At 41.7% G+C, this 24111-nt stretch overlaps 1 protein-coding gene across 3 annotated transcripts in view; it reads right to left on the reverse strand.

The window, feature by feature from the left end:
• The window catches only part of SHOC2 (SHOC2 leucine rich repeat scaffold protein), an 80416-nt gene that overhangs the window by 41408 nt on the left and 14897 nt on the right, over positions 1-24111 (reverse strand). The window lies entirely within an intron of this gene.

A 24111-nucleotide genomic window follows, 5' to 3' on the forward strand; every position in this document is an offset into this window, starting at 1 on the left:
AAGTGCCCTTAAACATTCTAGACAATTTCTGGCATCATGTACTAACCATACATCTCTTTATAAAAATTCTCTTTAAGTTTGTAACAATGTAAATTTCAACTCTTTTAACTATGTATAACCAAAATTCTTAATCCACTTTAACAAACATGTTTAGCTGTTCCTCCTGTTTTAAATTTGAACTAAAATTACATATTTTAGCAATTCTATATTTATCATCACTGCACAATTTTGGTTCAAATTATTTTATTTTATTATTTATTTTATTTCTTATTTTGCTCCCCATATTCTTTTTGTCCATTTTGAATCTTTTTGATAAACAAAAATGGGAAAATCATTGACAACAATAGCCTTTTGCTATTAGTTGCTCTTTTGATTTAATCTTGAATTCTTCTTGATGGTTTTTCAATTAAGTTCTACTACATCAACCATACAGAATTGAGCCACAAGTACAATATCAACAGTCAGCAATAATGTCTGCTTCTATGACTAGGTTGTTTAAAATGGTTTAATGAAGGAATGATAGACAAAGAACAAATTTTAAACAGATAAAGTGGATCTAAGTAATAGCACAAAGAATATTTTCCACTTTCTCATAGGGTAAATAATGAAACTGATCGAGACAAATAGTAGTAAATGGTTTTGTTGAAAGCAACATCAAACTTTCTACAAATCTGAGTGACTTCATCTGCAAAGAAACATGTAAACTGCTCTCCGTGGAGCTCAAATAATTTCAGATCATTGTCCTAAACTATTAGATCTTGGGCCACTTTCCTAAATTTCCTGGATGACAGGGAAGAAATATATTGGGTTTTTCTCCTGATTGCAAGAGTAAAGGCGTTATGATGATGTCTCAATTTTTCTGCGAGGAATTTTCTCTAGACTTGCTCCATATTCACTCAAGTTGCTTGCCATATTTCAGTGTCTGCAACTAATATGAGTAACTCAAAGTGCTACATGTTCTAACATGGACTAGGAACACTGAAAAGCACAGTAATAAGCACCTGGAAGATGTTGCAAGTTCTTATCAAGACCTAGGTGGTCAGCCAGTTTGAAGAAAATATTCCCCATAGAACAGCCTACAATTCAACAGGATCTACCAGTTTCCTTATTTGGCCCTCAACCTATAGAGGAATCCAGAACTCAAGAGATAGTGGTCGATCCAACGGGGGTCCCTATACATAATAGGAAAGAACTCAGATCACCATTATGATTGTGCCTCATGGGTGGGTACCAAAATAGTCCAAGAAAAGCCTTTGGAAGCTATGAGATCCTGAACTGCATCTATCAAGATAGCCAAACATGAATGTGCCAATACCAATTTGAAGAACACCTGTTGCAGAAAGATGGCTTCCTTATTAACTATTGCAACATCCCCTCTCACTGATGTACCTAATAACTAGTTGATGATGTGCATCCAACTGCTCCCATCATGCCCTGCCAGGTCTCTTTAGGAGGTCAACTTCCTAATTTACTAAAAGAAATTTTTTTTAAAGGATTATTTTATTAGAGAATCATTGGGCTTTTAACAGATCCTTCTTCAGACACCGAAAACTAACTCATGTAATATAGAGAAGGGCTACAGAACTCATGCTCATTGACTACATTATTAAAACTCATAAAGTCAAATGAATCCTAATTCCCTCACTCTACTATATCCCATACTAATTGAAAAGAAGCACCAAGTTTACTGGAGAAATATATTAAACTTCCAAATCTTCTTAATACTATTCAGAAACTAAAACAAAATTAAACAAGTCAGTGATTGCAATCAGTAACTTAACAGCAAAAACTCATTTGCAATTAAACAGATTTGTATCTTTGTACTTGCTCATAAGTAGGTGTATGATCATTACCATATTTTCATTCTTTCTACTTGGACATTTATCTATAATTTGTATATTTTCATAGAAAAACACCCAAGCATACTTCAAAAGCAATATTTTCTCTATGTCAACATAATTTCCATTAAGTACAAAAAGAGATTAAGATTCGTATCTTGTCTGAAATGCATTTCAGCCCTTGGAATTTCATGACTTGCATAAATGTATATTATATCACAGGTTTTTCAACTAAAGCACACCACAATTTGCTACTCCACAGCATTACCAGCACAAATTGCTAAATAATTGTCTCAAGCCAAGTTCATTTCATGTATTTCTTCGAAATAATGTAAGTTCCTAGGGCAATTCTTGCTGTCTCTAAATAACATAGGAACACAGACAGAACAATGGCACTGAATTAGAAGCTAGACTGCCTTCCTATTCCACAAGGAGAGAAAGTAATCAAGAATGAGTGTAATGCCCCTCTCCAACAAATACAATTTGTTTGTAATGAAGCTGAACAGTAAAAAGTGTGATTCAGACTTATGTTTTAAAAATAATACAATTTCTAAAAAACATTACTTTAAAATTATAAATATAATAAAAGTTTCCTTTCTTCTTTTTGAGAAGTTTCATAGGGAGCCTTGGTGGCGCAGCAGTTAAAAACAAATATTGCAGGCTAAATCTGCCCAGTGCCAGTTCAATCTTGACAGGCTCAAGGTTGATTCAGTCTTCCCATCCTTTCAAGGTCAGTAAAATGAGGATCCAGATTGTTAGACGCAATATGCTGACATTTGTAAACCGCTTAGAGCTTTGCTGGCTGAGGAACTCTGGGAGTTGAAGTCCACAAGTCTTAAAGTTGCCAAGTTTGGAGACCTGTCGTGTCCCACTCCTCCGCTGACGGCCGGGTCAGGGAAATCCGAATCAGGCTTGCCTCTGCAGCTCTGCCCAAAGTCCTAGCAAAGTCCTCAGAGCAGGCAGGAGACCAGAAAGTGACTTCAGCAAGATAAGTTCGACTTTGCCTGACTCAGAGACTGCCAGAAAGCAGATCCTTTATATAGGCCATGGGGTGTGGCTCCATGACTCAGCACTCATTAAGGCCAGCCCCTCCCTTCCTTCTGTTGCCTCCGCCTATCCAGTCTTCTGATGCGAGGGTCACTCCAATCAGCAGCTGTTGGAAATAAACTTTCCTCAGGCTCACATGCTGTGGAGGAGGGGGAGGGGTCTAGCTGCTCCGTTTGCCTGGGCATGGAGCCAGGGCTAGGCCGGGGGGTGCTCCCTCATCTGCAGCCTGCTTGGGCATGGAGCCAGGGCTGGGGCCGGGAGATGCCCCCTCCTCAGCCTGTCTGGGCATGGAGCCAGGGCTGGGGTCGGGAGGACATTCTTCAGCGTTCAGAAGCAGATAAGCAGACCCCGGCTGCGGTGAGAGTGGGCAAGACACAACAAGACCCCTGGCTTAGAGAGTGCTGTAAAGCACTGTGGAGTGGTATATAAATCTAAATGCTACTGCTATTGCTTTCATATTCTGAGAGTTACTTTGAATTGCGAGATGAGTGGCACATAAATTTGATAATAAAAATCTGATATATTTTCTTCTTTAGTATTTAACATTTATATCAAACCTAAAAGACATTACAGGTAGTCTTTGACTTATGGTCAGTCATTTAATGACCATTTGTAACCGCTATGGCCTAGGAATGGTGCTTTACTAGCCATCATAAAATGTCATGCTGAGGGTGCCCGTGTCACATGACTGCATTTTGGGCACTTGGCAATCTGTTTGCATTTACAACCGGTTGCCAAGTGCCCTACAATCATGTGATCACCCTTTGCAATTTTCTCTGCCAGCTTCTTCAGAAAGTCAATAAGGCAAGCCAGAAGGGAAAGTTGCAAGTAAAGGAGATACTGAATTTGAGGTCCGTCCCCACCCCCTCCATGAAGGGAGAGCAAATCTTCCACGTCCTGAAGGAGACCTTAAATCTGGCAAAAATGTGATCATTCTCCCCATTAGGGTGGGGAGAGGGCCCAGGCCCTCTCTCTATTAGCCTGCTGAATGACTACAACTGGAACAGCCAGGATTGCAACTCTTGAGCAAAGTCTTCACATGGCATCTCATTTAACTACTGCTTCACTCAACAACCAAGGCTGTGGTTGTTTCAGTCCAACTGTGGTTGTAAGTGGAGGAACTACCTATATCTCTATGCAAGTTCTTAGTAATCCTTAAAATTCTGTAACTTCAACCAATATCATAAATATATTTATCTATAATATACACTGATGTTTGGCAAAAATCTTCCTCATTTTGCATTTCATATGTTCCTTTCACACACTTTGATTTCAATTCCACTTCTTGTCAAAAATTCTAAAGAACTAATATTTTTCAAACAAAATTTTTTGCGTTTATAGCCTTTTTTTGAAGCTACGTTATCCCTTCAGAATTCAAGAAACAGGGTGTTGGTCCTACCTGATACACCCATTTTCTGATGGGGAGGAGTGACTCCAGCCATGGGGTAGCACTCTGTCCTGTAGCTCTATGGACCGGGTTGAGATTGAAGAAATGCCCCCTCTGTTGACTCTCCCAGGTTCAACAATGTCCTGCGATGTCACAGGATACTGCACCTGTAATGACACGCCACAGATGTCCCCCTGACCAGACCCCGTTTTAGGGAGGGGCTGGAATCACTCCTTCCCATCAGAAAATGGGTGTATCAGGTAGGACCAATACCCTTTTTCCTGCTGGGGAACTCGTGACTCCAGCCATGGGACTTACCAAAGCTGGCAGTCCTTAAGGGTGGGACACCATCTGGTCACCTCCAGTTGGTGTCTCCAAAACTTGCTGTAGTACCTGACGACCAAATGCAGCCTCTGCTGAGGCGTAAGCGTTGAGACGATAATGATGGATGAAAGGTGATGGCGTCAACCATGTTGTCGCCCTGCAGATCTCCTCAACTGATGCCTGTGTCGCCCAAGCCACTTTTGTGGCCGCACTTCGTGTCGAATGAGCCCTAACCGCCCTGGGATGTGGTAAGGACTGTGCCTTGTAGGCACGGGCAATAGTAGCACATAGCAATCTGCCCACCACTGAAGCACTAAGTTTCAGTCCCATTGCAGTTGGTAAATATGAGACAAAGATAGCCTTCGTGTGTCTAAATGTCCGGGTTGTCTTAATATAAATCCTTAAGGCCCGTCGTACATCCAGTTTGTGCCAGACCCGCTCCCTGTCATGTGAGGGAGCAGGGCAAAAATCCAAGAGCACTAATTCCTGAGCCCTGTAGAACCAGGAATTTACCTTTGGCATAAAGGCTGGTCTAACCTTAAAACCACCCTGTTTGAATGGAATATACACAAATCCTGTTGTACAAAAGTGCGGCCAGCTCAGATATTTTTCTGCCGATGTAATGGCCACTAGAAAAAGTGTCTTGTACATTAAAAAACGCAGACTAACAGTCCGTAGAGGCTCAAACGGCTCCCTGGTAAGAGCTTGCAATACCTCTGAAGGTCCCAGGTGGGATAGCGGTGAACTATCGCCGGCCGCAAATTAGTGGCCCCCTGAAGAAAAGCCTCACATCTGGATGCTGTGTCACTGAAAGCCTGTTTCCAGAAGCTAATACTGATGCAATAGCTGCCACCTGCCTATGCACGGTAGCTGTGGATAGCCCCTTCTCTAACCCTGCCTGTAAAAAAATCCAAAAGTTGCAGACCTTAATCCTGGTTGGCCTGATCCTCCAGTCTGCACACAACATACTGAACATACGCCACGTAGGGTCATAAATATGTCTCGTGGATGGACGTTTGGCTGCTTGCAAAGTCTCTATTATCGCTGAGAAGTTTCTCCCTTCCAGAAGGCTCCGCTCAACCATCAAGCAGTCAATTGTAGCCACTGGGGCTCTGGATGGAAAATCAGCCCTCGGCTGAGTGAGACCCTGTTGGTTGGTATTCTCCACGGCGGTGCACTGGGCAAGCCCACCAGATCTGCAAACCACGGACATCTGGGCCAGTGTGGAGCAATGAGAATTACTTCCACCCTGTACCGCACAATCTTGCCCAACACTTGTGACAATAGAGGAAGAGGGAGAAAGGCATACAAGAGGCCCTGTGGCCATTGGCAATGAAGGGCATCTACTCCCTCCACTCCATCGTCCGAAAACCAGGAGAAAAACCGGGGAAGCTGACTGTTCCTGGACGATGCAAAAAGGTCAAGTATCGGCCGTCTGAACCTCTGCACAATTTCCTCAAACAGTTCTGGCAGCAGGCACCACTCCGAGTTGTCTATGGGTGCCCTGCTTACCAATCTGCCCTGACATTGTCTGTCCCTGCTATATGCTTCGCCCTGAGGGAAGCTAGATTGTGCTCTGCCCACTGACAAAGAATTGTCGTCTCTTTCATCAGACTCTTGGACCTCATCCCCCCTTGTCTGTTGATGTGGGCCTTGACTGTGATATTGTCTGTCATAAGCAACACTTGGCGATCTTTGAGGATATACTTGAACCGCCTGATAGCCAATTTATGCTTCTCCTTGCCTCTGATCGGGACCAGACACCCTGGGCTACTTGATTCAGGCAATGAGCCCCCCTTCCGACGAGACTGGCATCTGTGGTCACTCTTATCCACTCCTGGTCTATAAATAGACAGCCCCTGGACATCTGCATGGACTTCCACCAGCAGAGAGACGACCTGACCGGACCCAGGATCCTGACCTTGGTCCTGGAGGTGGCTCGTCCTGACCTCTGAAACGGCACCATGAACCACAGAAGGGGCCTGGCATGAAATCTGGCCCAAGGGACAATCCCTATGCATCATATCATCTTGCCTAACAGGGTCGAAAGCTGTGCTAATGAGACCCGTCTGGCTGGCCTTATCTGATTGATCAGGTCTCTGATAGCCTCTCTGGGGATAGGAATACCTGACAACTGAGTGTGTCTATTATAGCCCCCAGATGTAAAAGCCGGTTTGATGGCAGAAATTGACTTTTCTTGAGATTTACTGAAAAGCCACGGGCCTCTAGAAATAGAAATAGAATCGTCCCAGATCCTCAGATCCTCCGTCACCGCCTCCCTGGACCAGGACTGCACCAGGATATCGTCCAGGTAAGCCTGAAGGCGAATGGGACTGTTCTGTAAAGAAGCCTCCAGGCACCACTAAGATCTTTGTGAAGACCTTGGGAGCTGACACCAGGACAAAAGGAGGGGCTCGGTACTGTAGGTGCTGCTCGCCATAACTGTCGTGTCCCACTCCTCCTCTGACGGCCGGGTCTGGAAAGTCTGTACCAAGCGTGGCCACGAAGCCTCTGCAGCTTTGCCAAATTCCTGTCAGAGTTCTCAGGGCAGGCAGGAATCCAAGATGTGACTTCAGCAACCAGATTAGACTTTGCCTGACTCAAGGAATGCCAAAAAGCAGATCCTTTATATAGGCCATGGGGTGTGGCTCCATGACTCAGCACTTATCCAGGCCTGCCCCTCCCTTCCTTTTGCTGACGTCGCCTCTCCATTCTCCAGAAGCGGGGATCTGTCCACGTTTTGTCAGCTGCCGGCAATTCTAGCTTGTGGCTGGCTTCTTGCTCACACGCTGTGTGGGGGAGGTTTATTTGCTCAGTCTGTTCGGGCATGGTGCCAGGGCTGGGGGTTGGAGGCATGCCAGGCCATTCTTCTTCACTATCAGTCTCTGGCTCAGATAACAGGAGATGGGAGGGGCCCGGCTGCGGAGAGGGGGGCAGGCGAGGCACAACAATAACAGAACCTCAAATACCTTCGATGATCTCGATGTATCGGAATATGCAGATAGGCTTCCGTGAGATCAAGCAAAGTCAAGAAATCCCCCCTCCAAACATTCTGCAGAATTGATTTGAAGGGAGTGCATCTTGAACCTCCGATACATAAAAAACCGGTTTAAGCCTTTTAGATTCAGAATTGGTTGCAGTCCCCCCGAGGGTTTTTGACTAACAAACAGCCTTGAGTAATATCCGTCTCCCTGCTTTGATAGAGGGACGGGCTCCACCATTCCTATGTCTGCCAAATGCTGAATAGCGGTGCCCATGAGCTGTCGCTTTGCTATGTCTCAAGACACAGGACAGCGAATGAAAACCTTCGGAGGTACTGCGAGGAATTCTAGGGAGAGCCTTGATGAAATGGTCTCCCTTACCCAAGTGTCTATAGTTGTGGTCTCCCATTGATCTGCAAAGAGGCTTAGCCAGCTACCAATGGGAGCATCTTCCCTGTAGCCAGCGGTTCTGATGAAAGGAATGATTGTTTCCTCCTCGGAATGGACGCTTGGACTGGGCCCTATATCTATTCTTGTCTGTGAACCCTGATCCTGTCTGAGAAAACTGACCTGCCTGTCCCAACTGGCCTTGAAAACAGGGTCTCTGATATCTAGAGGCCCCTGATCCCCCGTAAGAATGAAAATAAGGCTTTTTAAAGGAAATGGACGCCTGTGCCTCTGTTTTGTGTCCCATCGCAGGTAATACCTTCTTTCTATCTTTGGGCTCGGACAACAAAGGATCTAAAGCCGCCCCAAACAACTTTGAACCTTTGAAGGGGACTGAGGACAGCCACCACCTGCGCTTATTGTCCACCTGCCAATTTCTTAGCCACAAAAGCTTCTTGCCATGACTGTGGACACTATGGCTCGTGCCCTGAATTTAGCTGAGGCCAAAGTGGCATCCATGGTGTTTCTGCCGTGGCCATAATCTTATTAAAGTCCTGGTGACCTTCATGTCCGTCGCTGGTACCTTATCTTGCAGCTGCTTGAGCCACAGTAGCGAAGCTCTGGTGAAAAAGGAAGCTGCCGTAGCAGCCTTGATTCCCCCAGGCCGCCACCTGGTGTGCCCGTCTGAGAGCCAACTCTAACTTACGGTCATCCGGCTTTAACACCTCTTCAGGTTCAGCCAACATTACCAATGACGATGATAAGGCTAGCACCGGTTCATCCACCTCCAGAACCTTGAGTAGCTCTGCCAGAATTGGCGACGGATTATAAAATCATCGATCATAAAATGTCAGATTTTGATATGCGCCCAGAGAGGTCCACTGTTTCTGGATAACATCCAAAAACAGTTGTGGAGCAGAAATGGTCTCCGCCTCCACGGCCAATTCTGAGAACAGAAGTTGTGTTGGGTCCTGCAAGGCCGTTGGTTGGCTCTGAAGGGGCACCCTGTTTTGTGGATGCCTTGGCTTTAAGTAGAAGTGACTTAAAAAGATGAGGCCTAAACAACCTTTTGAAAAAGGGTTGATCTGACAGTACCCCTTTCTTAACTGATAACTCCTGTTCCCACTCTCCTTCTTTCACAGAAAGGGAGTCCTCAGAACCTGACCCTGCCACTGACGAGTCAGAAGTCAATTCCGCCTCTTGTCTAACCTCCTGTGTCTTCTGTTTAGATGCCACCCCCTTCTGAGAGGCCTTTCTGTTAAGCTGACTAAAGCCTCTCTGTACTGCTGCAGCAATGCACTGCTGGACTATCGGTGGCATATCTGCAACTGTGACCACCTCCTCACTGGATACAGTAGGAGCCACTGCTGCTGATGTGGACGGCCTAGGCTCCATCCCTCTTGTCTGGTTATCCTCCTCAGGGGAAGGTGAAAAATCTCCTATCTGGAGATCTCTTGGTGCAGGGGCAGGTGACAAGGATCTATCCCCTGAGGCCCTGTCTGTCTGGTGGACCACAGCCTGCACTGTTAAATGCTTCTTTTTCTCCGCTACCTTGAGGTTCCTTGCTACTTGTCTTTCTAAGGCGTCCTGAAGCTGTCTTTCCGTCTTCTCCTGTGCCTTAGAAGAGTGCTTAGGTGCCAGAGCCCTGACCCTAAGTTTTGCTGCCGCCTCCATGCTACTACATCTAGTACTATAGTGGCAGCATCTGGAAGCCTTACTGGAAATCTCCTGAGAGTGGGAAGGTCCCCCCAAATCCATAGAGAACAATTCCTGATTTTCCAACATAATTCTCTGTGACTGCAAAACCGCCAGTCAATCTCTTGCCAGGGCTTGATTTCCTTCACTTGTCAGCCTGTTCCTCCAGCAAGCCGAGTCCAGCTGCTTTAGAGAGGCAATAATCTGTAAAAAAATGTTCCAAATAGACAGGCACTGTAATCAGCAATCTGGTTTCTGACTAATGCAGAAATAATGCTGGAACAACTTGGAAGAAAACGCTGTAATAATTCAGGCCATAACAGCCAGACCCAGCTGTTTCTAGGCCTAAGGAGCAGGCAAGACTGTACTTGCTCCTGATATGGCTGCAGGGCCGAAACCGGACTCCAAAAGCAGCCTTAAGCACCTGGCCAATCCTTGTCCTAAATGGCCGCTGAACCCGGCTGCCCCAAAATGGCTCCTCAAAAATGGCGTGAAAAATCTTAGCGCCAGAGCCAGCCATGATGCCTTCTGCCACCCTCTCTTCTGTTTCTTTCCCCAGGGAGAGCGGTGATACGGTGCAGTCTGGGCTTAATTAAGGGCTGCTCTGATCCCAGCACTTTAATCTGTTTCTCCCAGCCTTTTAATCTCCGTCGGAGCTAAACTGCCGCCAAAAAAACACCACGCAATTCCAGGGTCACCCCCCAATTGTTCCTGGGGTCCCCCTTGGCCCAATCTCCTACGTTGCAAGCCCCGCGGCTGAAACCAATTGCAACAAGACTCCTGGCGGTGAAAAGCATGCTTGCCTAATGGCGGTTGCCTCAACCACTGCCCAGCTGATCCACCACATATTAAAAAATATTCACCGAAGAAAGGGAGATAATAAACCAAATCCAAATAAAATTAAAATTAAAATTCGAAACCTCCAAATTTCAACAAAAAAAACCCTTTTGCTTAAGAGAAACCCACTCTGTGCCCAACAAGCTCTGGACCGAGTTGAAACTGGGAGAGTCAGCAGAGGGGGCGTCTCTTCAATCTCAACCCGGTCCATAGAGCTATGGGACAGAGTGCTACCCCATGGCTGGAGTCACAAGTTCCACAGCAGGAAAATAACAGCCTCGTACGTAGGCATTTCAACTCACTAAGTGAGCAAAGATGCTTATCACCATGGAGACCTTTGCACACTTTACTATGTTCCCATCAGACCTCCGTAACATACACTAAACTAAAAGGAGCATTTTTATTTATTTTCAATTACATTCTAACTAACCAGTTTCAAAAAGGGAAATACCACAGAATCATCATGGCAAAATAAATCTGTGCTTGTAACTCCATGTCCAGTTATTTCTGAGAAAATAAAAACAGGAGTTGTTCTGAATGATAGATTCCTTCATTAGATTCCTCCATATGTCTTCATTAACTCATTACATCATGGTTTACTAAATAATTGGATTTGCAAAACACTGACTAAATTGTCGTTAGCTTGGTTTATATAACACATAGATGCACAAATTAGCCAAGCATGTTAAGTCACTGATTAAACAAAAATTAGAAGGGACTAATGTATTTATGCTTAAAATAGTATGTGGTGCCATCCCTTCATTGGCAACCACATCTAAGAACTTTAGCCTTCAATTTTCTCAACCATAATTATTTTGTAGTACCTCTGATTAAACATAGTGAATGACCTTGTCAAACAACCAAAAAAAAGTTCTTCATCATACAGAAACTAAAAGAGATTGCTCAGGGTGGATGTCATAGCTGGTCAAAGTGCGTTAACCAGGGAGGAGGGAAAAATTACAAACCGAACAGCACACACATTTTTGTGAAAAAGTTTTCAGCTCTTTTATATTCTTAGAAATGAACATTACCAGAATATTATGGAGTTTTACAGAGAGAGGGAGGGGGGAAGGCAGGCATAGTTTTTTTTTTTTTCATTGCTTTTCCCCCAAGTGCTTGTCACCAGCAACTGATTTTGGATAGAGATAGAGAAGATAGAGAGACAGAGATAATGGCCTGAAAATAAAATAAACATTCCTATCAATTTGGGGACATTTTGGCCAGTATTCTACAAGCTCAGCAAAAGTCTAGTTTTATCCCAAGCATGTTCTCTGTGTTCCATGCAAATTAGAATCTTTAAACAAAAGACTACCTTGCAAACCAATCTTTTGCATCCCACATGCCATCATTTTGAAGGCACACAAGGAAACTATAAGTTGGAAACACTGAAGTTCATATCTCTATTCACACACGGCATAGCAAGGGTTCAGATAGGAAAAAAAGCATTAATACTGTGCAACCCTGCCATCTAATATCCTGGTAAGCATAATTCTGAATTGTTTATATATTGAATGTGCATAGCAGACATTCTTTTCAAACATAGCCATAAGAGCTCTTGTGGAATAAACAAATGAATGTGGTAGCCAGGAGCATATTAATGGGGCTGTGTTATGGAAATCAAGCAATAATCTTTGGTGTTATAACGTTGGTTTTATTCAGTTTTCCCAATTTTCAGATACAAAGTTTGTACGCTGTGTTTTTTTATCATCTTGATCATTACCAGGCTACTGTTCGCTTGTTTAAAATTTAAGTTTTCATGACCATTCTCTTAAAAACAAAAGTTAGGGAGAAGTTAAATCCTGGGGGGGGGGGGGGATATACCACTAAAAAATATCCCACTGTATACAAACAACACAAACATATTAAAAACCAAACCTAACAAAATAGTGCTATAAAGATAGTGATTCTCAATAAAACAAGCAATTCTTATTTATAACAGAACATAGTTTTTCTGCAGCAATATATTATGGGAATGAATAAAGGGGAGGTATGAATACAAACTATATCCAGGAGAATGTCAATATTCATAAAATATTTCACGTATTTTACATACAATTGAAATTTCAAAAAGTATGTTATGTTAATTGAATGAAATGAAAATAGTAATATTAGACACAGGGGAGACAAAAAAAAATGAACATAAAGTTTTGTTTCTGTAAACATGAGAAAATAACCAAAAGCTAGGGCATGAGCAAACCAAGAAAATTCTTATGTTTCAAACCTGGAACAAAACAATATTTTATGGGTTCTACTTAACCATTGTGAGCCAGCTACAATTTGGCAGAACTGAAATTTGGATTCACTCTTTTCAACTGTTGTTGATGCCACACCTCACCTACACACAGAACAGTTCATACTTGGTACATTTTGCAGATCCCTACTAAAAACCTAAAACAGAATTATGAAAATCTGAGAACAATTGCACATGGCATGTTAACCAGTTATTTATTTATTTATTTATTTTGAAAATTATATTGCCGCCTACCCACACATGGTGATGCAAGGTGGCTTGCTGGACATAAAAACACAATATAAAAGAAATAAAAATAATAATAAATTATAATAATAAAATAATAACCCCACAACCACCCAGCAATAACACCCATTTATATCAGTCATGTAATGGGCTCCATTTCACTCTGGGTTCCCCATGCCCACTGGCAAAACATCTTCAGGGCCTTCCGAAAGAGTGTTAGAAGGTGCCAGTCTAATTTTCAAAGGGATTATGTTCCGAAGGGAGGAAACCATCATGGAGAAGGCCCTTCTTCTGGCTCATGCCAAATATATCTCCTTAGGGGATGGGATGTGCAACATTTCTTGCCTCCCTGCTCTAGTGGGTTGGTTAGATATGACCAGCAAGAGATGATCCCTCAGATAACCTAGTCCAAACCATGAAGGAAGAGCTTTAAAGTTGACAACCAGCACCTTGAATTGCACCCAGAAGCAAATCGGCAACCAATGCACCTCCCGTAGCACAGGTGATAAATGTGCACACTAAAGTCTGCACAAAATCATGCAGGCCACTGCATTTTGCACCAACTGGAGCTTCCAGATGCTTTTCAAGGGCTTAGGGCCTGGGTACTTACGGGACCGCCTGCTGTTACCTTATGCCTCCCACCGTCCCATGCGCTCTCAGAGAGGGACTTCTCAGGGTGCCGTCCGCCAAGCAATGTCGGCTGGCGGCCCCCAGGGGAAGATCTTTCTCTGTGGGGGCTCCCACCCTCTGGAATGAACTTCCCCCGGGTTTACGCCAAATACTTGACCTTCGGACCTTCCGCCGCGAACTGAAAACTCATCTATTTATTCGCGCGGGGCTGGCCTAAATTTTATCTAAATTTTATTTTTATTGGTTTTATTTTGTACTGTTTGTTTTTATCTTGGCTGTACACCGCCCTGAGTCCTTCAGGAGAAGGGCGGTATAAAAATTGAATAAATAAATAAATAAATAAATAAATGTAGAGCGTGTTGCAATAGTCAAGACAGGAGGTGACTAGGGCATAAGTGACCATAAGTAGGTATTGTTGGTCCAGGAAAGGGCATAACTGGCATTGCAGAAAGGCTGTCCTGGCCAAGACTGCCACCTGCTCTTCAAGCATGAGTCACAAGTCCAGAACCCACAGGTTACGCACTGGGTCTGTTTGGGGCAGTGCCACCCCCCAAGACCAAAGGTATCTCCATGGACCAAAGAACTCGAAACCCAAAGCCACTCAGTCTTGCCAGTGTTCTCTTTCAACCCATTGCTTTCCATCCAGCTGTTAACAGGCCAGGCACTGCGAGAGAGAGAGATCGTGTCATTGCCTAACTGACCATGGGCTGAGATATACATCATTATCATGAGATTATCATCAATGCATTGATATGATCTCACCCAACAGCTTCATGTAGCTATTGAATACGAGAGAGTACCAAGCCCTGTGGGACCCCGCAAAGCAGTGGGCAAGGGCTGGATCTCTCACACACTGAGAATGGCCATGAGAGTAGCCACAGAGGAAGGAAATGCACCAGGATAGCCCCCCCACTCCCGACCCCGAAGTCTCTCCAGAAGGATATCACAGTCGATGGTATTGAAAGCAGCCATTATTATACCACTAAAACAGAGCATAAACCAGAATTGGATGAAAAAGAAAGCAAGATCCATTGCCACATAGGAATTTTCTCGTAGAACAATGGATATTTATTTTGTTTTTATTTATTTGTCGAGTACGTATTAGATAATATATATAAGCGTGAATTGAATACATAAAATGAATAAAATGAAAATGAAACCACAGAGTCAGGTAGTGCATTCTAGGCATTGACCACTCTGTTGCTGAAGTCATATTTTCTGCAATCAAGTTTGAAGCGGTTAACTTTAAGTTTGTATCTATTGTGTGCTTGTGTATTGTTGTGGTTGAAGCTGAAGTAGTCATTGACAGGTAGGACATTGTAGCAGATGATTTTATGAGATGTGCTTAGGTCATAACGAAGGCGGAGTAGTTCTAAATGTTCTAAGCCCAAACTTTCGAGTCTGGTGGCATAAGGTATTTTGTTGCGAGCGGAGGATGAGGACTCTTCTTGTGAAATATTGCTGGACACGTTCAACTATTTCTGAAATATTTCTGGACGTTCAGGATGTCTGTTGATGAAGCACACCAAACTTTAGCTCTTCTGTGAAGAAGCCGAAAATGGCGCTGGTCTGAAGTACTCTTCACTCCAGCCACTTACTTATGGCGGCTGCTGGCAAGCCGACTTGCCAGCACTCACTTTCTCTTTCTTGTAGCAGCACCAGTCAAACTGGGTAGCCTGCTAACTAGGTTTCAGCAGCTATCAGATAAACTGATTCGCCAGTTGTTCCAACCCCAAAGAGTTTCTTTCGCGAGCCTCTGATGATCAAGAAGTTTGCACTTTAAATTCCAAGCGGTGCTCTTTACCATTCGAGCTACTCCTGGCTCCCTGCTGCTTTCCCTACAGCTGATTAATGCTTTATAATAGAGGAGACCGACCTTCCTTCCCTCCGGGAACCCCAGAAGCACTGCTTCTGAAGCTCCAGTTTTCTGCTCCTCTCAGCTGTTCTAATCATTATTTAAAAGTGAGATTGGCCTATAATTCCCAGGTTTAGAACAATCCTGTTCCTCTTTTGGTATCAATGAAATAAAAGAGGTTCTCCATGAGGGGGGAATTCCCCCTCCTAGTTGTATCTGATTAAATAATTCCTTAAGTGGACCTAACATCTCATCCTGTAAATTCCTATAATAACTAACTGTGAGCCCATCCGTACCAGGAGTTTTCCCCATTTTTAATTGTTTAATTACCAAAATAATTTCTTCCGAGGTTATAGGCCGATTCAGTTCATCCGTTTGTTCTAAAGTTAAATTTTTAACCTTATATTCCTTCAAATAATTATCAATATCCCTATTCAATATATTATCTTTAAGATATAAATTTGTATAATATTCTAAAAAGCTTTTTAATTTTATCCTGTTGATATCTCTCTTTACCTTTATATTCTATTTTTCTATAGTACGTTGTTTTGTCTTTTCCTTAAAGTGTATGCTAACCACCTACCAGGTCTATTTATGCTACAAAAGTATTATGTTTGGCATATTGTATATTTGTTGCCACCTGATCAGCCATTATCATATTAAATTGATTCTGTAGTAACTTTATTGCATCTTTAAGTTTTTGATCATGTGGATTATGTATTAATAATTGTTGTTTCTTATAAATTTCCTCTTCTAAATACCTACGCTGTCTTTGTTGCTTATTTCTCTGTCTATTATTAAGATATATTAATACACCTCTCATAAAAGCTTTACTGGAGTCCCAAACCATTTCTATCGATGTTTCATTATTCAAATTATAATCAAAAAATTCTTTCATCTGCTTTTTACATTGATTTACATTATCCTGATATCTAAACAAATTTTCATTTAATCTCCAAGTTCTTCTACCCTCTTTTCCATATTGCAATTCCATCCAAACAGGACTATGATCAGACAAACATCTTGGAAATATCTTAGTTTTCTTCACCCTAAAAAGCAAATCATTAGAAATTAAAATAAAATCAATACGTGAGAAGGATTGATGCCTATCAGAGAAAAAGTATAGTCTCTTTCCTCCAAATTCGCAGTCTCCATACATCTCTTAACTCAAAATCTTCTATCATATCAAAAAAGGATTTAGGCAGCTTTGCATGTGCAGGTATCTTCTTGGAAGAAATTCTCTTGTCCTTTCGTGTATCTATTACTCCATTCCAATCTCCCAATATAATGCACGATTTATAATCCCATAGATTCAACTTATCATATAACATTCTATAAAATTTTTCTTGTTGCTGATTGGGTGCATATATACCAAGCAAGAGAGTCCTTTTTGTTTCTATTGTAAGTTCAATAGCAATATATCTTCCGTGAATATCTGCCTCTATTAACTTGGCTGGTATATCTTTTCTCAAATAAACCACTATGCCATGTTTTTTCTCCAAAGCTGAAGCAACAAAATGTTTACCTAACTTTGAGTTTATTAGGTACTTTTGATCTGATAATTTAATATGCTTCTTGTAAGCAAATAACATCATTTTAAATTGTTTCAAATAATGAAATATTTTCTTCTCTTCTGAGCTGAGTTCAAACCATTGACATTCCAAGTCAAGATTTTATTTGCCATTACTGGGCTGCTGAAGCCTTTGAGCAATCAACTGAAGATCGTCCTCCCGTATCTTCGGCCGTGCTCCTCCCACCGCTTCTGTAGCAGAATCCTGAACTTTACTTTGAGTTTGTTGCTCCTTTTCTTTACGCTTAAGGTCTCCCCTCGTCAGTCTTTGTTCTTGTGGTTGTTCCTCTGATGGTAACATCACTGGAATCACCTCAGCTTCCACACCCATTTGAGTCTCTTGAATTCTTTTTTCTATTATTTCTATTTCAAATTTCAGCACTGTAGAAAGAAAATCTTTGGCCTTAAGCACTGTGTCAATACGATATCTCCTTCCTTGATAATACACTGTCAAGCCAACTGGAACCTCCCATCTAAATTGAATCTGGTATTTCTTAAGTTCTTGTGTGAAAATGTAAAGTCCTTTCTATCCCTTAACATCTTGGGAGGAATCTCTTTCAAAACCTTCAACTCCTGTTCCCTATTTTCAAGTTTTCTGAAAAGCAACTTGCAAAATTTGATTCCTCACTGTTCTTTTCAAAAATAAACCACAATGTCTCTAGGAAGTTTCTTTTGCCTAGCAATCCAAGAATTAACTCTATAAAATTTTGTCAATTTGATAAGCAACCTCTTGTGGATCAAGTTCAATAAATTCAGCCAGAGCTTCTGATAAAAAAAAATTTAAATCTTCCCCTTTCTCCTCATTCAAACCCCTAATTCTCAGAGCTCCTTCCATCATTCTATACTGCATCACCACCACTTGATCTTCATTTTATCCAATTTGATTTGCATTCCCCCATTCTATTTTCTATTTGTTGATTTGACTGAACAATTTCTTGCACCTCCTCCTCCACCACCTCCAGTCTTTTGCCAAACCTTGAAAAGCCATCAAGATATCTTCTCTTATTTTTTATTATTCTCTTTATTTCTTCTCTTATTTTCTCATTATTATCCATAATCTCCTTAAACCTTTCTTCAGACACTTTCCTTGCTCTTTAATCAGATCTTCTAAAGCTGGTTCAGAACCCTTCTGCCCCCAGTCTTAGGTGGTTTAGTAGCCATTTCAGTTTTAAAATTCACAAAATATAAGTCTAGAAACTTCTTTTCCCTTTAAGTATAGGAGAGCTCAGTTCACTTCATTAAAATCCACATAACATTTCTTATCTTCTTAGTTGCACAGACTGTTTGAAATTCCATTCGTCACTTTCACTCCCGTTCAGGCGCCATCTTTAAGAGTCAATTAAAACAAAGGAAAAAGTTTCTTTTAAAAGGTAGAAGTCAGGAAATCAAAAATACTTGCAATCCAATAATTGTCCGCTGGCACTCATTCCGTCTGCTTAAAGAGATCCATAAAGATAAGACAATTAGCAGAGATGGACACTTTCTTCTTTTCCTGCTTTTGCAGGCACGCACTGAAGTCGGAGGGCAGGAATATTTATGGGACTCTTCGACCCTTCGAGGCTCTGCCTCTGGGGAGGTCTACCAACATTTCCTGCTGCTCTTATCTTTCCCCTTTCATCCAGGGAAAAAGATTAAAGCCGGCTTTTCCTGGCTTTTACGATGTTCAGTGCGGAGCCCCTTTAATTAGGGGCTCAGCGAAGAGGTGGAGCCACCCGGAAGTCCCTCTCAGCTGTTCTGACCGGCAGGCTGATCTACTTTGGTCCTCACACAATGAAATTAGTTTGTTTAAATCTCTCTGACAGTTCTCTCTCTATCCTGAGAATCCAAAGGATACAATTAGCTAAACTACTTCTCTAATAGTTCAACAAAAAGAAATTGCATCTCTCCTGGATATAAGACTGAATCAAACTGGGATATAGATCAAAATATAAGAAATGAAATTCCAATTTAAACAGCTTATAATAAAAGATCTGAAAAAATGGAAATCTGTTATGAAAGTATGCTTAGCATACTGATTAATAACTCAAAACAGAATGGAAGCTTGCCACAAGAAGCAGAAACAAAAAATTTTTAAAAAGAAAAATTACTATCCTAAAATCCTACCTAAACAAATAGAGGGCATAATCCTTATAAACAATTCAATACATTTGATATAAAACTACACTGCCACATTCTAGTCTTACATGAAGGGCAGACATCTGGATTGCTCAATTATGAAGTATCTTCATAAATTAAGCTTGTATTATTCATAGTGCTAATTTCAGATTTTGACTGATGTAGAAAAGAATGAAGAAAATTTTGTACCATCTACATGCCAGGAACACACAAGTATTTTGACAGACATTTCAACTAAAAAGGTCCCAGAACATCACCTGAATGAATCCAATGTAATGAAAAAATTGACAATCTATAAATTTTTAAAGAATTCTTATTATCAATGTTTATAGATATGCAACAAGAAAAATCCAGTTACTTTTATACACTGGATTACACTATTATTTTCATCGACTTTGGGAAGATCACACTATGATCATTATTTCATGTTTGCATCTATACAACCACAGTTTTTACCCAAAAATAATATTACTAGGAAAAAAAAGAGCTGGAGAGTTGTCTTCAATAGCTACGTGTGCCAGTACTGGTACAAGTACTCAAGTACTGTTGACGAACAATTGTAGCTAACACAAATACCACCTAAGATGGGAAGTCTGGAAGAAGTCATCATGTGTTATGCAATGCTTCTACGATAGTCTGCATAAATAGCATCTAACCATTGGATTTGATACTTGCTTACTTGTGATAAAAAATTTGAACTAAAGTAATGATGCTACTGGACAGAATCCAATAAAAACTGAAAATACATAATTACGGCTTTCATCCAAAAAATCCGATAACTGAAACGATATAGATTTACATATGATAGAACATGGGAAGGGCACTTAAGTGGCAAATTAATAATAGATGCCCAGTTAAAAACTACTTCCCCAATTCATTTACCCAGCAAAGCGACTCCTTTTCAAAAAGTTTCTGTTGTTTTATGGTTTTCAGTATACAGATAGTTCTCATCTTATGGCCATAATGGAACCTACCCATTACAATGCTAGGTACAATGCTAATACATGACTCTATGTTAGACATACAATTGATCTCAACAGGCTGAAGAGTAGCTTCCAATTTAGACTAAAACTCTAGTATCATACATTTGAACACCCATAATTTTGCTTTTCCCAACTTTTTATAACAGACTGTTTACTTTCCATTTTCACACTGCATCTGGCCTTTATTTACAAATTGTTCTATTTGTTCCCAGGTTATTTGTGCAGTCTTCATAAATAGTATCAAAACTATCTTTTAAAAGTACACCTTAAGGAGACTGCAGAATCAGAAGAGATTGTCAAAGTCTAGTTATAACCACCACTCATTCAGTGCCATTGTAATTTCAAATAGTGGTTGCTAACTGAGGATTACCTGTATTCACAATGCTGTAGATTTGGAGTGGTCTTCAAGGACAGCCCTCCATAGAGCACATTGCAAAAGTTCACAAGTGGTCATGGCATGAGTGACTATGAGAACGGACTTGAAGTCTGGGAAAGGGCAAAATTAGAATATGAGATAAATCTATGTGTGAACGTCTTCTTGTTGCCACCTCTTTTCAGCCAAGAGATGTGAGTAGAAGAGGACTTCTAAAATGACATACCAGTTCTGTCTTCACTTAATATTAAAGAGACAATGAATAGGTGAGCCTTTGGAAATAGAATTCTTCAGATGGAATATCACTACTGAAAAGTCAATTTTAACAATCAATACTTAACCACATCTTTGATAGGAGAGGCACCTCTCCCAAAGACCCCTAAGTAAACACAAGAACATATTCCTTTGGGAATCAATCCAAAACAATACAGGGCTTTAAAGAGAAAGAACCAAATATTTTATGATGTTCAGAAAGAGTCTGTAGGACAGTGGTTCTCAACCTTTATAGTGCTGCGACCCCTTTAATACAATTCTCCACGATGTGGCGACCCCGACCGTAAAATTATTTTCGTTCATAGGCCTGAAGGGGGGAAAAAGCGGCAAACTGTTTTTTTGAATTTATCGTGCCTGAAGCCGTATTGGCTAGCGATCTGAACTGCTTGCAATTGCCTTGAAGACGGAGGCATTAAAGCGGAGACTCCTCCCCTATTAAGTTTATTGTGCCTGAAGCCGAATTTGGCTAGCGATTTGAAGAACCTGCAGCTGGCTTGTGCAGTCAACTATTGGAGCGCGATTCTTCGACTCGCAAGTATACTTCCCATATTTCTGATGGGCTTAGGCGACCCCTGGCAAATTGTTGAGAACCGCTCCTGTAGGAGATGCTAAGTAAGTCTTTAAATACTAATAAAAAGTCAATCTCATATTGACTTTTAATAACATACTATGACTTTAAATAACATACTATGAAAGTCAATCTCAGATATTATAGGTTTGAAATGTATACAATGTAGTTACAGCTGATGAAATACTCCATGTTTGATGGAAATACCTTCATGCTAACTGCCAAATTCAGATTTCAGGATGTTATACAATAAAACAGAGATAGCTGTAACTGGTTAAAGACGCTGAGTTTGTCAACTGGAAACTGACAGCCTGGGTTCAAGACCCGAGTGCCCTATGATGGGTCCCGTTACACTTCCCCAGCTCCTGCCCACCTAGCAGTTTGAAAGCATGCAAATGGAAGTAGATAAATAGATACCACTTTGGTGGGAAGGTAACAGTCTTGGTGTATATTCATGCTGGCCATATGACCACGGAAAAGTCTTCAGATGATGCTGGGTCTCTCAGCTAAGAAACAAAGATGAGCACCTACCACATGGGTTGGACATGACTGCACTGGGAAAACCTTTGCCATTATACAATAAAACAATAGTTATAATCAAAGAGAGCAGCCAACTGGACAGAACCACAATATGAAATGCCTGCCTCTGTTGGCTCATCATATGGGCAAACTTCCATTCCGAAATGCAACAAATGCTTTACACTAGCTTTGCTGAAAAACAAAAAGTGTAGTTAGTTTGGTTTTCATAAGAAACTTTCTGATTGAAGACAAGAGGGGTTATGGATGTTGAATTGACAATAAAAAAGACTCTGGGAAGGAGATAGGAGAACTGCAACTGAGGTAATGGTTGGCAGGACTTACTTAAGCAGTTCCAGCTTTTGAAGCTGAATGCTTTTAATTCTTATTAAAACCACTGATCTTCAAAAGCTGGAACTGTTTAAGTCAACTGTTTAGCTCTGTGGGCTAATAAACCGAAACTGAATAGGGCAGTGATATACCGTTTTGTTGGTATGAGAGATACATGCAGAGCTAGGAAAGATCCAAAGACTCAGTGAAGACTTGAAGAGGAACAGGCACCCAAGAGACATATTTACACACTGCAGAAAGCCTTTGATAGGATTGAATATAGTACAAGAAATTTTAACAACCAGACCTGACAGGTAAAATACAGAGACAACCTTGAACAAAGAACGTAAGAATTGTTAAAAGTAAATGTCATTTTAGCTCTTGAAAGAAATAGAGAGGAGAAAAAAACTTGATACTGCTTGGTATGAGAGAAGTAAAAGGAAATTCTGTCAAGCTTTCAAGATTTTATTATTAGGTATTTCCTGACTTGACCTATCCTGAAGAATTGACATTAATGTTGAAAGCCATCCTAGACTCTAAACAGAGAGACATCAAATCTTATTTTGGTTATGGAGATGGCATCAAATATTTGAGGCACCACACTGCCAGCAGAGGAACTTGCTAAAGTATTATTGCAATACCAACAGCAAGTGAACATACAAATAATAAGCCTGAACAATCTAATGATACAATTAGCAGAGCATTTGAAACAAGATTTGCTTCAGCCAGGAGTAGGTCAACAGCCTGAAGTCAAACCAATACTTCTTTGCTCTCATGGAAGTCTGCTAGAGAAATCAGTTGGAGTCCAGGATCATTTTCTGACTTTCACAACTCAGTGTTAATTGCTTGTGCTGGGTCAGCTAACAGAATTTCCTAGAGTGCTCCAGGGGTCACTTGTTCTAGCATGCTGAAAGAAAAGACAGCCAAATGGGCTGTGCCCTTAATTGAAGGCAACGATCCACCAGAATTTCACATAGAGATTTAGAGCTTTGTTTTAGATTTCCATTAGAAGAACAGCAGCAAATTTAGAGAGATTTACAAACTGAAACTTGGCAATCTCAAACTTCATAGCCAATTTTCAATTACGTTATATGCCACAAAATGGGGTGGAATGAACTTCCTCTAATCCAGGGGTCACTAACCTTTTGGACCTCAGGGACCACTAAATTCATAATTTTAAATCCCGTGGACCACTAATATTATCTGCCTAATGACCGACTTGGTTGGCATGGGTAGGTGGTCATGTGACTGAGTGGGTGTGGCCAACCCAATGTCACTCACATTGAGGGGTGCCTTGCCAGCATCTACTTGCCCCTCCCCTCCCAGCCACTCCTCACCTCCCCGTCCAAGCTCCTTGGGGCCCCAACAGGAAGCAGTTACTGGAGCTAAGCAGCCACCATGAGAAAGAGTTGGCAAAACAGCTGGCTCAGTTCAAATTGGATCTGGCCAAGAAGGAAGCTCAGTAGAAGCACTTCAATGAGGACTAGGAACATAGGCTTTCCAAGCAGAGGGAAGACCTGCAGGAATGCAAGGCCAGGTACCGGTGCCTGGAAGCCCAGCAGGCTGAGACGGTTAGACAGTTCCAGGCCATGATGCAGTCTCACTGGAACAAGGTCCTCTGGCTCTTCGCCACCAGCAGAACTTCCCTTTAGCCTTCGGCCAAAGCCCCGCACCAGGAGGCCAAAGAAGACCCCCCCCCAAGTCAGAATTTCTGCCCCCCCATGGGGGAGACTCTCTGCAGCAACACAAACATTCATTTCATATTTCTGTCCCAGGGGCCGTAGTTTGAGGACTCCTGATTTAGTGCAATATAAAAAATGCAAATAATTTTTCTGAGGACCATCAAAATTTTCTTGTGGACCACCAGTGGTCCATGGACCATCAGTTGGTGACCACTGCTCTAATCAACCAGTTTCAGAGAGGACT

Source organism: Ahaetulla prasina, chromosome 6 (assembly GCF_028640845.1).
Source record: "Ahaetulla prasina isolate Xishuangbanna chromosome 6, ASM2864084v1, whole genome shotgun sequence".
NCBI classification, from domain to species: Eukaryota; Metazoa; Chordata; class Lepidosauria; order Squamata; family Colubridae; genus Ahaetulla; species Ahaetulla prasina.